At 45.9% G+C, this 16,090-nt stretch overlaps 6 non-coding genes and 2 pseudogenes across 6 annotated transcripts; all 8 read left to right on the top strand.

Moving 5' to 3' along the window:
- The first annotated feature begins 458 nt into the window (after positions 1–458).
- LOC131738545 (U2 spliceosomal RNA) lies at positions 459–561 on the top strand (annotated as a pseudogene).
- A 4,997-nt stretch (positions 562–5,558) lies between these two features.
- LOC131738726 (U2 spliceosomal RNA) lies at positions 5,559–5,713 on the top strand (annotated as a pseudogene).
- Positions 5,714–6,306: 593 nt separating this feature from the next.
- Positions 6,307–6,497, top strand: LOC131739221 (U2 spliceosomal RNA). Its single transcript, XR_009330388.1, has one exon. It is a non-coding gene; the product is annotated as a U2 spliceosomal RNA (small nuclear RNA).
- A 599-nt stretch (positions 6,498–7,096) lies between these two features.
- LOC131739012 (U2 spliceosomal RNA) lies at positions 7,097–7,287 on the top strand. The gene has a single exon (XR_009330180.1). It is a non-coding gene; the product is annotated as a U2 spliceosomal RNA (small nuclear RNA).
- A 5,954-nt stretch (positions 7,288–13,241) lies between these two features.
- LOC131738457 (U2 spliceosomal RNA) lies at positions 13,242–13,428 on the top strand. The gene has a single exon (XR_009329978.1). It is a non-coding gene; the product is annotated as a U2 spliceosomal RNA (small nuclear RNA).
- A 563-nt stretch (positions 13,429–13,991) lies between these two features.
- LOC131738291 (U2 spliceosomal RNA) lies at positions 13,992–14,182 on the top strand. Its single transcript, XR_009329855.1, has one exon. It is a non-coding gene; the product is annotated as a U2 spliceosomal RNA (small nuclear RNA).
- A 598-nt stretch (positions 14,183–14,780) lies between these two features.
- On the top strand, positions 14,781–14,971 carry LOC131739011 (U2 spliceosomal RNA). Its single transcript, XR_009330179.1, has one exon. It is a non-coding gene; the product is annotated as a U2 spliceosomal RNA (small nuclear RNA).
- A 582-nt stretch (positions 14,972–15,553) lies between these two features.
- Positions 15,554–15,744, top strand: LOC131739010 (U2 spliceosomal RNA). The gene has a single exon (XR_009330178.1). It is a non-coding gene; the product is annotated as a U2 spliceosomal RNA (small nuclear RNA).
- Positions 15,745–16,090: the final 346 nt, after the last annotated feature.

The following is a 16,090-nucleotide window of genomic DNA, read 5'->3' as shown; positions in this document are numbered from 1 at the left end:
TCTCTTTCTTTCTCTCTTTCTCTCTTTCTTTCTCTCTTTCTTTCTTGCTGTCTTTCTTTCTTTTATTCACATGTGGTGATGATGTAGACAGCAGCAGGTTGTTTCCTGGGAGCATGCAGCTAACCAGACAAGTGTGGTGGAACATGTCCCTATGCCAGGACCTTCTTAGCAAGCCAGCCAGCCAGCGAGGCACAGTTGTAGTTACCCAAGGCACCTTGCACAGCATAGCAGCTTGGCATGACTATTTGTAAGACGCACTCCGCCAGTTTATGTTTTGTTTTTGGTGTTATGTGTGTGTTTTTGCTTTGTTTTGTTTTCTCCTGCTTAAATTGCACATTTCCCCTCTGGAAGCAGCAGCCCGTTTTTTTGGGGTCTGCTTGTGGTTGAAATTTTGCACCCACCTTTGAATCCCCCTGTGCCGTCCGGGCTGGGGGGCCCCGGGCAAGGGCCAAGTCGCCATCGCTTCTCGGCCTTTTGGCTAAGATCAAGTGTAGTATCTGTTCTTATCAGTTTAATATCTGATACGTCCCCTATCAGGGGACCCAGCAGCGGCCCCCCCCTGAGTAGGGCCCTCTCAGCGCCAGCACTCCCCCTCGGCTCTCGTTATGACGCCATAAGGATTGAGTCCGTGGGGGAGGAAAGCGAAAGCGACAGTGAAAGTGAGAGTGAGAAGGAGGGGAAGGGAGTGAAGAACCAGCAGAGGGTGGGGAAAAGAAAGGGTAGAGACGAGGGGGGGAAAAGAAAGAAGATCAGGATCAAAGACAGCAAGTTGCAGGTGGCCCCCATAGATCCAAAACCAGCTAATGTCCACACAAAGTCCCCAGTCTTGCCCTCGCAGGCAGAGACGGAGGCGAGTGGGACGGCTACACTGCCGCCTAGTGGGCAGGTAGCAGCCAGCCAGGGCATCCCCAGCCAGCCTTCCCAGTCGTTGGCACAAACCCTAGCACACCTCGCAGAAGAGGTGTTCACTAATGCACCGAGGGAGAGGTCGGGGTCAACACCTTCCCTGACCAGCAGTACCTCGGTAGCAATGACCCTCTTCAAGCGAAGGGCCTCCCTTCAAAGCATCCTTGACCCCCTCCCTTGTATGGGCAAAACCAGGGGCCCCCTAGAGGTCCTCCTAGATACAGCACTGGAGGACATGGGAATACCCCTGGACGCGGTAAGCCAGAAGTCTGCTAACAGCTCCAATTCAACAGACGGTAACAGCCAAAGAATGCTGTCTGTCATAACCCCCCCCCAGGACAAAGCTGACCCACACGTTCCGAGGGGCCCTGAGCAAGTTCCACCAGACTTACCTTGTGGGGAGTTGAATAGCCCCAACAACTCCACGTACTGTGCATATAAAGACGGTGCCTTCTTGGACGAGGCAGCAGTGAGTACCTTCTCAGGGGTGATGGGAGTTGCAAATAAGCCCAAGCCCCCTCGAAGCAAGCGTAGAGCTAAGAGTAGGAAGAGTGTCCCGACCTCCCAATCATAGTCGCTATGGGGTGGACGCAGCGACTCCTTTTCTTGTTAGCTACCCTGATGGCCCTGATATGTGTGTCTGTTAATGTCAGGAGCATCAGGGAGACACAAAAAAGATTTGATGTACTAAACTATCTAGCTAACTTGAAAGCAGATCTCATCTTTCTGCAGGAGTGTGGTATTTCGTCGAGCCCTGATTATAGGAACCTGAAGGAGAGTTGGACCCTGGGGGACTCCTTCTGGTCGGGCTCCAACATAGCCAGAGCCGACGGAGTAGGTATCCTGTTTAAAAACCCATTTATTACCTCCCGCAGCAGCAGGGAGGTAGAACCTGGTAGAATTCTGAGCGTGGATGTGACATACAACAACACTCCCCTCAGACTGGTCAATGTCTACGCACCCACTAACCAAAACGAAAGAGTTCAATTTTTTCCACAGCTGCGTCCACTCCTGCTGGGGAACGTACCCGTCATCGTGTCAGGTGACTTCAATTGTGCTCTGAGGGACGTAGACCGGAGCAGGCCACGCAACGACCGCTCTAGTAGAGTTTTGTCCTCCGTAATATCTGATTTCTCCCTGTGTGATGCAGGTAAGGACCTGGTGCCTCCCTTTACCTGGGTGAGCTCATCTGGGACCTCCTTCTCCCGTATAGATCACGTCCTGCATACCAGCTCCCTTACGAAGACGGCAGTAGACACCCAGGCCGTCTTCTTCTCTGACCATAGGCTCCTGCAGGTAACATTGCAGGTCCCTCAGACCTCCCAGATGGGGTCAGGGGTCTGGAAATTAAACACCTCCTTACTCGATGACCCCTCCATAGCTGCAGCCTATAAGAGCAGGCTTGTTGAGTGGACCACTTTGCGTGACCTATTCAACTCCCCTATAGAGTGGTGGGAGATGGTCAAAATGAGAACTAAGGGTTATTTCATAGCAGCAGGCAAGAGGAAAGCAAAAGAAAGGAGGGCCAAATATAAATACCTGAATGCTGCCCTCCAGCGTCTGAGCCTGCTTCAGCTTCGGGGGTTCCCTGTAAGCGACGAGATAGCCCAGACCAAGCTAGATCTTTCAGTGCTTTGTAGGGAGGAACAACGAAAGGTCATGCACAATGCAAAAGTGCAAAAAATGGAGGAAGACGAAAAGTGTACTCGCTTCTTCTTCCAGAAAACGAGGGAGAAGCGGCACTTGATGTCCTCCATGCTCGACAGCAGGGGGAGGATAGTAGAGGATAGTGAGGGAGTGAAAAAAGTGGTAGAGAACTTCTATAGGGACCTGTATAACATCAAAGCTACAGATGACACCCTGATAGAGTGGTTCCTGAGCCAGTTGGAGCCTGACTCAGTGCGGGACGAGGAGGAGGAGGAGAAGGACCCAGAACTCACGCTGGAGGAGCTCACCCAGGCGGTTAAGACCATGAACACCGGTAAGACGCCAGGTCCAGATGGCATCCCGGGTGAGTATTACCATCTTTTTTGGGACACGCTAAAAGTCCATTTAGCGGAGGTCTACAGAGCGTTCTACAGGGAGAAGCGGTTGGGCCCTTCTATGCGGGAGAGTGTAATTACTCTCCTTCATAAGAAAGGGGAAGTTAAAGATCTACGGAATTGGCGCCCAATCAGCCTCCTTTGCGTGGATTACAAGATACTAGCCAAAGCTCTGATGCTCCGGCTACAAGTACACCTCCCTTTGGTCATTGGCCCCGACCAGGCTTGTGGCGTCCCAGGGAGGTCCATCACGGATATTTTAATGTTAACAAGGGACATTCTGGCTTATTCTAGAGAACGGAACCATCCCCTCTGCCTGTTCAACCTTGACCAGGAGAAGGCGTTCGATAGGGTAAGCCATGAATATATGTACAAAGTGATGGACCAGATGAAATTCGCTCCTGGACTTAGGGAGTGGGTTAAAACCATCTATACAAACATTAGTACCCGAGTCTTGGTGAACAGGCACCTGACTGGTAAAATATCTATCCAGTCAGGGGTCAGACAGGGTTGCCCACTATCCCCACTGCTATATGTCGTGTGCATTGAACCCCTCCTGCAGGCAATTCGTAGGGATACCAATATAACTGGTTTCCAGCTGCCTGGATCCAACGGGGTCCAGGTCAAAACAACAGCATATATGGACGATGTGTCACTCATTTGCACCAACACATCGTCGGTACCTCGGATTAGTAATATCCTTGAGAAGTACTGCACGGCGACCGGGGCAGTGATTAATAAGTCCAAGAGCGAAGTCTACGTGTCTAAAAATTGGCAGGTAGATAGGGAACTGTCGGACATGTACCCTGTCAAAAAGGACAAAATCAAGATTCTGGGCCTCATTTTCGAGAACAATAGCTCGGGGGCCCAGAGCTGGACGGCGGCCATTAACCAGGTCCGTAAAAAGATTGGCGGTGGAGCACAAGATCCTTAACAATGACTGGTAAAGTATTAATAACCAAGTCTATACTGTTCCCCATCCTCTCTTATGTAGGAAAAATCTTTCCCCCAGACAGGACCACCAAAAAAGTGGTGGACCGCATTATCCACCGCTTTATCTGGGGCAGCAAGATGGAGAGGGTAAAGCGAGCCACCCTGTGTAAAGCCGACAAGAAGGGAGGTAAGGGGGTCCCGGACGTTGTGCAGCTCACCCGAGTGCAGGGGCTCACGCAAACTATCAAGAACATCCAGGCCCTGGACAGGAAGGTATGTTACATGAATCGTTTCTATTTTGCCACCTGTCTCAGGGCCTTGGGCCTCTGCACTATTGATAACACCGTGCCGTACTCCTGGGACCCCCCATTGTATTTTAGAACCTTAAGGGACACTATATATAAATTGGGCTTAGATAAAGCAAAATTGGCCTCCTGGGAATACAAGGCTGTAACTAAATATCTTGCCGGTTCCCAGGAAATTGAAAAAGTAGCTACTTTCTCCCTCACCCAAAGCCAAAAAATCTGGGAGAATGTGTCTCACAGCTGCCTCAGTAATGTCCAGAAGGATATAGCATGGAACACCGTCCACAGTGCACTCCCCACTCGAGCGTTCATGTTCAGGAGGGGACTAGCCCAAGTAGAAACATGCCCCTATGCAAAGTGCCGCAAGAGAGAAACACCAGCCCATATCTTCTGGGAGTGTGATGTGGCTGGCAGTGTCTGGCTCTCTGTCTCTGTCTTCCTAAACAGGTTTGCTGACACGGCCAAGATGACCGCTGAGACTGTGCTCTATGGGCCTGCGGGAGGAATCACTACCAGCACAGCTAAGTGCGTTTGGCGTGTCATCAATGTTGTCAAGCAGATCCTGTGGGAAGGCCGTAACGTCTGTGTCTATCACAAGCAGGAGCTAGACACTATCACCACGACCAGAAGGGCACAAACTCTTATCAAGGACTTTGTAATTCTGGACATGCGGACCCTCGGGAAGGACAAGGCCTGCGCGGAGTGGAGGATCGCCGGACTTCAGGACGTGAAGATGGAATAAAGGAAAAAACTGGAACCGCTAGCTCCTAGGAGCGGGACTACGGGGCACCGCTAAGCCTTTTATTTATTTTGTCATGCCAGCATTCCGCCCTTTTTAGCTGGCATGACCGTTTTTCAACGGTGCCCTGGTTTTATGTAGTCTTTTGTTTCAGTTTTATGGACTTTTATTTGATTTACGTTGAATGTTTTATTTGATTTTGTTTTGTTTTGTTTTATGTATCTTTAAGATTTTTAATGTAAACTATTAAAAGTTACATTTTAAGTGTTTTAAAATTTTAGAATTTTAACTCACTGTTTTATACACTGTCCCTTTTCCCCTGTCCCTGTTTTAGATCTAGTTTTATGTTCACTTTTGAACCTTTTAGAGAGCACTCCCCGGCCCTCACAAGCACTGGTTTTTTATAGATGGTTCTTTTTTTCCAGTCACTTTTAAAACAGCACAGGTTTTTTTCATGTTGATTTTAATCTGTGTCTGTTTTAACCATGTACAAAGCACAATTGTCTTGGTGTTTTTAAATGTATTTTAAATGCTTTTAAAACAAAATGTATGTCTGTATGCATGAATGTCATCTTTAAAAGAAATGTAAAATGAATGAAAAAACGAATGGGTGTAAATGTAAAAAAATGTAAAATCTCAATAAAAGAGTATTAATATCTGATACGTCCCCTATCAGGGGACCATATATTAAATTGATTTTTGGAATCGGGAGATGGAACAGGGGCTTGCTCCGTCCACTCCACGCATCGGCCCGGTATTGCAGTACCTCCGGGAACGGTGCACACCTTTCTCTAACGTTGGTCAAAGTCAGATCTGGATCTCTCCTGTGAGCATTTTGTCTACCCCTGCTGGAGGGAGAGTGCCAGTGTTGATGCAAGTTTTCCCGCCGTTTTACTTCTTTTTTTTCTTTCTCTCTTTCTCTCTTTCTTTCTTTCTCTCTTTCTCTCTTTCTTTCTCTCTTTCTTTCTTGCTGTCTTTCTTTCTTTTATTCACATGTGGTGATGATGTAGACAGCAGCAGGTTGTTTCCTGGGAGCATGCAGCTAACCAGACAAGTGTGGTGGAACATGTCCCTATGCCAGGACCTTCTTAGCAAGCCAGCCAGCCAGCGAGGCACAGTTGTAGTTACCCAAGGCACCTTGCACAGCATAGCAGCTTGGCATGACTATTTGTAAGACGCACTCCGCCAGTTTATGTTTTGTTTTTGGTGTTATGTGTGTGTTTTTGCTTTGTTTTGTTTCCTCCTGCTTAAATTGCACATTTCCCCTCTGGAAGCAGCAGCCCGTTTTTTTGGGGTCTGCTTGTGCTTGAAATTTTGCACCCACCTTTGAATCCCCCTGTGCCGTCCGGGCTGGGGGGCCCCGGGCAAGGGCCAAGTCGCCATCGCTTCTCGGCCTTTTGGCTAAGATCAAGTGTAGTATCTGTTCTTATCAGTTTAATATCTGATACGTCCCCTATCAGGGGACCATATATTAAATTGATTTTTGGAATCGGGAGATGGAAAAGGGGCTTGCTCCGTCCACTCCACGCATCGGCCCGGTATTGCAGTACCTCCGGGAACGGTGCACACCTTTCTCTAACGTTGGTCAAAGTCAGATCAGGATCTCTCCTGTGAGCATTTTGTCTACCCCTGCTGGAGGGAGAGTGCCAGTGTTGATGCAAGTTTTCCCGCCGTTTTACTTCTTTTTTTTTTCTTTCTCTCTTTCTTTCTTTCTCTCTTTCTTTCTCTCTTTCTCTCTTTCTTTCTCTCTTTCTTTCTTGCTGTCTTTCTTTCTTTTATTCACATGTGGTGATGATGTAGACAGCAGCAGGTTGTTTCCTGGGAGCATGCAGCTAACCAGACAAGTGTGGTGGAACATGTCCCTATGCCAGGACCTTCTTAGCAAGCAAGCCAGCCAGCGAGGCACAGTTGTAGTTACCCAAGGCACCTTGCACAGCATAGCAGCTTGGCATGACTATTTGTAAGACGCACTCCGCCAGTTTATGTTTTGTTTTTGGTGTTATGGGTGTGTTTTTGCTTTGTTTTGTTTTCTCCTGCTTAAATTGCACATTTCCCCTCTGGAAGCAGCAGCCCGTTTTTTGGGGGTCTGCTTGTGCTTGGAATTTTGCACCCACCTTTGAATCCCCCTGTGCCGTCCGGGCTGGGGGGCCTCGGGCAAGGGCCAAGTCGCCATCGCTTCTCGGCCTTTTGGCTAAGATCAAGTGTAGTATCTGTTCTTATCAGTTTAATATCTGATACGTCCCCTATCAGGGGACCATATATTAAATTGATTTTTGGAATCGGGAGATGGAACAGGGGCTTGCTCCGTCCACTCCACGCATCGGCCCGGTATTGCAGTACCTCCGGGAACGGTGCACACCTTTCTCTAACGTTGGTCAAAGTCAGATCTGGATCTCTCCTGTGAGCATTTTGTCTACCCCTGCTGGAGGGAGAGTGCCAGTGTTGATGCAAGTTTTCCCGCCGTTTTACTTCTTTTTTTTTTCTTTCTCTCTTTCTTTCTTTCTCTCTTTCTTTCTCTCTTTCTCTCTTTCTTTCTCTCTTTCTTTCTTGCTGTCTTTCTTTCTTTTATTCACATGTGGTGATGATGTAGACAGCAGCAGGTTGTTTCCTGGGAGCATGCAGCTAACCAGACAAGTGTGGTGGAACATGTCCCTATGCCAGGACCTTCTTAGCAAGCCAGCCAGCCAGCGAGGCACAGTTGTAGTTACCCAAGGCACCTTGCACAGCATAGCAGCTTGGCATGACTATTTGTAAGACGCACTCCGCCAGTTTATGTTTTGTTTTTGGTGTTATGTGTGTGTTTTTGCTTTGTTTTGTTTTCTCCTGCTTAAATTGCACATTTCCCCTCTGGAAGCAGCAGCCCGTTTTTTTGGGGTCTGCTTGTGCTTGAAATTTTGCACCCACCTTTGAATCCCCCTGTGCCGTCCGGGCTGGGGGGCCCCGGGCAAGGGCCAAGTCGCCATCGCTTCTCGGCCTCTTGGCTCAGATCAAGTGTAGTACCTGCGTGCGGGGAATCTCTTGGTTGGAAGCGATAGCATTTGGTTGCGGAAACTTATTTGAGAATTGTATATTTTTGTGTTATATAATTTGTTTTTGTTTTGTTCCCCCAGGTTCTGGTTTGGTTCTTTGCGGTTGCTGTGAGGAGAGAGTAGGACAGGACAGAGGAAGGAAGCTGGGGGGTAAGTCCCTTCGGGGGCTTATCTTTTTTTTTGGTGGCGTTTTTTTCTCTTTTCTAATTTTGTGGTGATGGCCGCTACTAGGGTAGGAGTGCGGAGGCACCATTGTGCTAGGTTTTGTTTGAAAGAAAGTGAGGGTTTATTGGTCACTAGAACTGATTTTTCCAAGCGAGTTTTACAGAAAGAGCTGGGCCTTAAGCCTGGTGATATCTTTTGTCTTATTAATCTTCCAGGAGGGAGGGGGTGGGATGTGAGCTTGATGAGTTCTTCTGTCATGGAATATTTTTGGAGAAGGTATGAGGAAAAGAGATATGAGGGTTTGTTGAGTGAGTTTAATGTAGAGAGGTTAAGTTACACTGGAGTGAAAACTGTGTTTGTAAAGATGTTTAATGAGCTAGTGGAAGCAGAGGATGTGGCTACTTGGTTAGCACGTTTTTGTACAGTTAAAGGGTCACCTGTGAAAGTGATGGATGCAGAGGGGATTTGGACTTGTTCCTGGAAGATTCCAGTAGTACAGAGACCAGACTATGGGGGGTATGGCGGTTTGGAGCATATTCCTCAGACTATTGTGCTTGGTGAAAATAGAGGGCTGGTATACTATCAGGGTCAGCCAAAGTTGTGTAGAAACTGTGGAGAAATGGGGCACCTTCGTGAGGCTTGTAAACAGATAATATGCAAAAAGTGTAGGGGTGTTGGCCATGTCTATGCTGAATGTACGAATGAAAGGAAGTGCAATTTGTGCGGTGAAACATCTCATTTGTTTAGGAACTGCCCCAAATCATATGCTAACATGTTGAAAGAGGATTACAACAATGCAGGTGTGGCGGTGGTTAAAGATGGTGAGGTTGGGGAAAAAAGCACTACTGAGGATGTAGGGAAAGAGGTTCAGGACAAGGACAAAGTCGTTTTGAAAGGGTGTTTGGTTGAGGATTTGGTTGTGTCTTCATCAGGTGAGGAGGTGGAAGAGGATAGGGTGGAGTCAGATCCAAATGTGGGGAATGCTAAGGTGATTGGTCCTGAGGGGCAGAAGGTAATTGAGGGTGAAACAGGTGCAGCTGAAAGTAAGAAGCCGGAGGCGGGGCCTGGTAGGGCGGTGGCTGGTGGAGAGTTGCAGCAGGAGGTGTGCAAAATTCCCAGCAGTCCTTGTAGTACTGCAAGTGATTTATTAATATGTTTGGAGTCCTCATTGGGGAGCGAGGATGAAAGCAGGGACTTTGAAATGAAGGAACTGGAAAATTCAAAAAAAAGGAAATTTGATTATTTTGAGGAAACTGATCAGGAAAAAAATATTGTGACTCAGGATGATGGGGTGGTGTGTTGTGAGTTTGGGGTTGAGGGTGTGTCTTCCCCCTCAGGGTCAGAAAGAGAAGATTATCCTGTGAAAGAACAGAACGAGGCACCTTTTCTAGGGCCATGCTTGGAAGATGTTGGTAGTGGCTATAGTTAGATTTAAAATGGATGTTTTTTTTTATTATTATTATTATTATTATGGCGCTTTCAGTGGCTACTATAAATGTAAGGAGTATGAAGAGCAGCCTGAGGGGTGAGGCTGTTTTGTCCTTTTTAGGCAGTCAGAATTTTGATGTGATTATGTTACAGGAGTGTGGTCTTCCTTTTAAGGAGAATTATTTGGACATGGGGAAGAAATGGAAATATGGGCCATCCTTTTGGAGTGGGTCTGATGAAAATAAATCTGATGGGGTAGCCATTTTAATTAAAAATAGGAATTTGGTGGTGAAAGGGAGTACTGTGGTGAAGTCTGGGAGACTTTTGAGAGTAGACATTTGTTATATGGGGAAAGATTGTGTTTTTGTTAATGTATATGCATCACCAAATGTACATGAGCGAACTGAGTTATTCAATGATTTAAGAGGTGTTTTAGTGAGGAATAAAACAGTGGTATTAGCAGGTGATTTTAATTGTGTTCTTAGGAAGGAGGAGAAAGCACCTATAAAGGATGGCTTCAAATTGGATAAATCCTCGCTGGTACTAAACGAGATTGTTAAAGATTTTAAATTGATTGATTTATTTCGTAAGCACAAGCCTGATGAGAAGGGGTTCACATGGGTGAGGGATAATGGAACACAAAGCTCGAGAATTGACTTTGTTTTTGTGAGCAAGGGGGTTAAATGTATAGACTGTACAGTGAGCCCAGTTTTCTTTTCGGATCACTTGGTTTTAAATGTAAAAATTGATTTGGTTGCATGTGTCACTTTGGGGAAGGGTGTGTGGAAGCTAAATATTTCACTGTTAGAGGATAAGGCTATAGAAGCCTTATTCCAGGTGAGGTATGAGGAATGGAGATCTCTGAAGGGGTGTTTTGAAACAGGAGGGCAGTGGTGGGAAGAAGTTAAAAAAAGGATTAAAGAATTCTTTATTATGGTGGGCAAGAGGAAGGCTGGAAAAGAAAAGAGGAAAATTGGAGGGTTAAGTAAAAGATTAAACCGATATTATAGATTGAGGGAGAGGGGTTTTGACTTTAATGAAGAAATAAATCAGGTAAAAAAAGAATTAAAAGACATTTTTGAGAGAGGATGTAAAAAAGTCATTTTCCAGAGTCGGGTTAAGGTGTTGGAAGAAAATGAAACATGTTCTCGTTTCTTTTTCAAAAAGGTTGTTGAGGGGAGCAAAACAATGGGAGGGTTGAAGAAGGATGGTGTTGTGGTCTCAACTACTGAGGAGATGTTGGGTGTGGCTGAGGGGTTTTATAAAGAACTATATGGAGAGAGGGAGGGGGAGAAAGATAAAATGGAGGAGCTGGAGAGGGCCTTGGAGGGGAAAGTGGTTAATGGGAAACACCTGGAAGAAGATTTAACTCTAGAGGAGGTGGGGAAGGCAATGAAAAGTTTTAAAAGAGGGAAGGTCCCAGGAAGTGATGGACTTCCTTTGGAGTTTTATTTGAAATTCTGGGATATTATAGCAAGGGATATTCTTTTGGTTTTTAAAGAGTTTGGGAAACAAGAGATCTTGCCTGAAAGTTTCAGACAAGGGATAATTACTCTGATTTTTAAAAAAAACGATAAACAAGATTTGAAGAATTGGAGGCCTATTAGTCTATTGAATGTGGATTTTAAAATTTTTAGTAAGATTTTAACTCTTAGGATGAAAAATGTATTGGAGGAAGTGATAGACCCGGATCAGACCTGTGCTGTGCCTGGAAGGAGGATCACGGACAGTCTGGTAATGATTCGTGACACCATCTGTTACGCGAGAGACAGAAATATGAGGATCTGTTTATTAAATTTAGATTTGGAGAAGGCTTACGATCGGATCTCGCACCAGTTTATGTTTCATATTCTGCTAAAGATGGGGTTTCCGGAGAGGTTTCTAGCCTGGGTGGGTCTGCTGTACAAAGGGATTGAGAGCAGGATATTGATAAATGGGGTTTTGTCTAAAACAGTTGGAATAAACTGTGGTGTTAGGCAAGGGTGTCCGTTATCCCCCTTACTGTTTATATGCTGTATGGAACCTCTAGCGCAGCTTCTGAGAAAGGAGAAAAATATCACTGGTTTTAGAATCCCTGGGAGTGGGGGGATGGAAGTCAAGTGTGCCCTTTACATGGACGATGTGAATGTTGTTTGTGTTGACGAACCATCTGTGAGTAAAGTTTTAGCTATAACAGAACAATTTTGTAAGGCATCTGGGTCCAAGCTAAACAAAGAGAAGAGTGAAATTATGTTTTATGGGAAGTGGGATACGGCGGTCGGGAAGGACTTAAATGTAAAGAGGGACTGTATTAAAATATTGGGGGTCAATTTTGGGGCTGTAGGTGATGGAACTAAGAATTGGGAGGAGGTGGGTGTAAAAGTCAAGAAGAAGTTGGGATACTGGAAGTTGCGGAACCTCACACTGGAAGGGAAGGTTCTGATTGTTAAAGCTGTCATTTTGCCTATTTTGTTGTATACCTCTATGATTTTTCCTCCAGCCAAGCAGACGGTTTGTGTTCTCAGGAGAGAGCTGTTCCACTTCTTCTGGGGATCAAAATGGGAGAGATTGAGAAGGGAGATTGTGGGTAAAGGGAAGCTAAAGGGCGGTAAAGGGTTGCCAGATATATTCATGTTTTTAATGATAAAGTATGTATGTTTTCATTTTGATATGTGCGTAAATGGAGTCTGTAAAGGGGCGTTTTTTGTTAGGTTTTTTTTGGGATCGTATCTCAGGAGTCTGAAAATAATGAATATCTCATTGACTGTTCCCACTGCGTTTGAGATACCGTATCACTATGCAATTATTAAAAGGTTTTTAAAAGACCGAGATATGGAGAAGTGTGGAAAGGATGTGTTTTTCAATAAAAAAAAACTATCTGTTTTTGTACAGGAAAGGGAACAAATGTGTTCAGTCAAGGGTGCTATGCTTGCCGACCCAAAGAGGGTGTGGAGGAATGTGGCCCATCCTGGCCTAGTGAATCGGCATCGTGACCTGTCCTGGCTGGTGGCCCATGACATCTTGCCTGTGAGAGCAATGTTGAATGCAAGGAATCTCTCGAGAACCTCTAGATGTCCCAGAGAGGGCTGTGGGGCGGAGGAGACATGCCTGCATTTGTTTCGAGAATGCCATTTTGCAATAAACCTATGGAGAGAAGTAGTAGGTTTCACTGACCTGTTTCTGGATAGTAATATCTTGGATGATATGATGGTGCTCTACGGGATCAGTAAAAAAGTTTTTCCCAAAGGACTTTGGTTCAAAATATGGGTTGTGATTACCTGTGTAAAGGATGCAATCTGGAAAGTAAGGAACTTGTTGGTGCTGCAAAATAAACTTTTGACTGTAATTGAAACAAAACAACTTGCGCTGTCTATTGTGAAAGATTATGTGTTGCGAGATGTGGCTGCTGGAGACCTGGAGAAGGTGAAGATGGAATGGCATCTGGAACAATGGGAAGATGGGATGGAATGGGTCACCGGGCTGGTTGATGGGTCTGGGTCTGGTTTCACGGGGACAGGGTGAAGGATGTTCTTTGAGGACACACACTTGCCTGTACAAAATGTTTTGGAACTATGTGGATGGAATGAATGTATAATTATGTAATATGTCCGTATTCAGTAAGGTAAAAGGATATATGGAAATGAATGGTGATTTGTTATGTGCTGATTTGTCTAGAGGGTATTGTAACTGATATGGTATTGTGAATATTTAATTAATAAAATTTATAAAAAAAAAAAATAAAAAAAAAATCTGTTCTTATCAGTTTAATATCTGATACGTCCCCTATCAGGGGACCATATATTAAATTGATTTTTGGAATCGGGAGATGGAACAGGGGCTTGCTCCGTCCACTCCACGCATCGGCCCGGTATTGCAGTTCCTCCGGGAACGGTGCACACCTTTCTCTAACGTTGGTCAAAGTCAGATCTGGATCTCTTCTGTGAGCATTTTGTCTACCCCTGCTGGAGGGAGAGTGCCAGTGTTGATGCAAGTTTTCCCGTCTTTTTACTTCTTTTTTTTTTCTTTCTCTCTTTCTTTCTTTCTCTCTTTCTTTCTCTCTTTCTCTCTTTCTTTCTCTCTTTCTTTCTTGCTGTCTTTCTTTCTTTTATTCACATGTGGTGATGATGTAGACAGCAGCAGGTTGTTTCCTGGGAGCTAGCAGCTAACCAGACAAGTGTGGTGGAACATGTCCCTATGCCAGGACCTTCTTAGCAAGCCAGCCAGCCAGCGAGGCACAGCTTGGCATGACTATTTGTAAGACGCACTCCGCCAGTTTATGTTTTGTTTTTGGTGTTATGTGTGTGTTTTTGCTTTGTTTTGTTTCCTCCTGCTTAAATTGCACATTTCCCCTCTGGAAGCAGCAGCCCGTTTTTTTGGGGTCTGCTTGTGCTTGAAATTTTGCACCCACCTTTGAATCCCCCTGTGCCGTCCGGGCTGGGGGGCCCCGGGCAAGGGCCAAGTCGCCATCGCTTCTCGGCCTTTTGGCTAAGATCAAGTGTAGTATCTGTTCTTATCAGTTTAATATCTGATACGTCCCCTATCAGGGGACCATATATTAAATTGATTTTTGGAATCGGGAGATGGAACAGGGGCTTGCTCCGTCCACTCCACGCATCGGCCCAGTATTGCAGTACCTCCGGGAACGGTGCACACCTTTCTCTAACGTTGGTCAAAGTCAGATCTGGATCTCTCCTGTGAGCATTTTGTCTACCCCTGCTGGAGGGAGAGTGCCAGTGTTGATGCAAGTTTTCCCGCCGTTTTACTTCTTTTTTTTTCTTTCTCTCTTTCTTTCTTTCTCTCTTTCTTTCTCTCTTTCTCTCTTTCTTTCTCTCTTTCTTTCTTGCTGTCTTTCTTTCTTTTATTCACATGTGGTGATGATGTAGACAGCAGCAGGTTGTTTCCTGGGAGCATGCAGCTAACCAGACAAGTGTGGTGGAACATGTCCCTATGCCAGGACCTTCTTAGCAAGCCAGCCAGCCAGCGAGGCACAGTTGTAGTTACCCAAGGCGCCTTGCACAGCATAGCAGCTTGGCATGACTATTTGTAAGACGCACTCCGCCAGTTTATGTTTTGTTTTTGGTGTTATGTGTGTGTTTTTGCTTTGTTTTGTTTTCTCCTGCTTAAATTGCACATTTCCCCTCTGGAAGCAGCAGCCCGTTTTTTGGGGGTCTGCTTGTGCTTGGAATTTTGCACCCACCTTTGAATCCCCCTGTGCCGTCCGGGCTGGGGTGCCCCGGGCAAGGGCCAAGTCGCCATCGCTTCTCGGCCTTTTGGCTAAGATCAAGTGTAGTATCTGTTCTTATCAGTTTAATATCTGATACGTCCCCTATCAGGGGACCATATATTAAATTGATTTTTGGAATCGGGAGATGGAACAGGGGCTTGCTCCGTCCACTCCACGCATCGGCCCGGTATTGCAGTACCTCCGGGAACGGTGCACACCTTTCTCTAACGTTGGTCAAAGTCAGATCTGGATCTCTCCTGTGAGCATTTTGTCTACCCCTGCTGGAGGGAGAGTGCCAGTGTTGATGCAAGTTTTCCCGCTGTTTTACTTCTTTTTTTTTCTTTCTCTCTTTCTTTCTCTCTTTCTCTCTTTCTTTCTCTCTTTCTTTCTTGCTGTCTTTCTTTCTTTTATTCACATGTGGTGATGATGTAGACAGCAGCAGGTTGTTTCCTGGGAGCATGCAGCTAACCAGACAAGTGTGGTGGAACATGTCCCTATGCCAGGACCTTCTTAGCAAGCCAGCCAGCCAGCGAGGCACAGTTGTAGTTACCCAAGGCACCTTGCACAGCATAGCAGCTTGGCATGACTATTTGTAAGACGCACTCCGCCAGTTTATGTTTTGTTTTTGGTGTTATGTGTGTGTTTTTGCTTTGTTTTATTTTCTCCTGCTTAAATTGCACATTTCCCCTCTGGAAGCAGCAGCCCGTTTTTTGGGGGTCTGCTTGTGCTTGGAATTTTGCACCCACCTTTGAATCCCCCTGTGCCGTCCGGGCTGGGGGGCCCCGGGCAAGGGCCAAGTCGCCATCGCTTCTCGGCCTTTTGGCTAAGATCAAGTGTAGTATCTGTTCTTATCAGTTTAATATCTGATACGTCCCCTATCAGGGGACCATATATTAAATTGATTTTTGGAATCGGGAGATGGAACAGGGGCTTGCTCCGTCCACTCCACGCATCGGCCCGGTATTGCAGTACCTCCGGGAACGGTGCACACCTTTCTCTAACGTTGGTCAAAGTCAGATCTGGATCTCTCCTGTGAGCATTTTGTCTACCCCTGCTGGAGGGAGAGTGCCAGTGTTGATGCAAGTTTTCCCGCCGTTTTACTTCTTTTTTTTTTCTTTCTCTCTTTCTTTCTTTCTCTCTTTCTTTCTCTCTTTCTCTCTTTCTTTCTCTCTTTCTTTCTTGCTGTCTTTCTTTCTTTTATTCACATGTGGTGATGATGTAGACAGCAGCAGGTTGTTTCCTGGGAGCATGCAGCTAACCAGACAAGTGTGGTGGAACATGTCCCTATGCCAGGACCTTCTTAGCAAGCCAGCCAGCCAGCGAGGCACAGTTGTAGTTAC

This window comes from Acipenser ruthenus, chromosome 10 (assembly GCF_902713425.1).
Source record: "Acipenser ruthenus chromosome 10, fAciRut3.2 maternal haplotype, whole genome shotgun sequence".
Lineage (NCBI taxonomy): Eukaryota > Metazoa > Chordata > Actinopteri > Acipenseriformes > Acipenseridae > Acipenser > Acipenser ruthenus.
The sequence above is the reverse complement of the archived record's forward strand: the minus strand, read 5'-3'. Positions and strand labels throughout refer to the sequence as shown.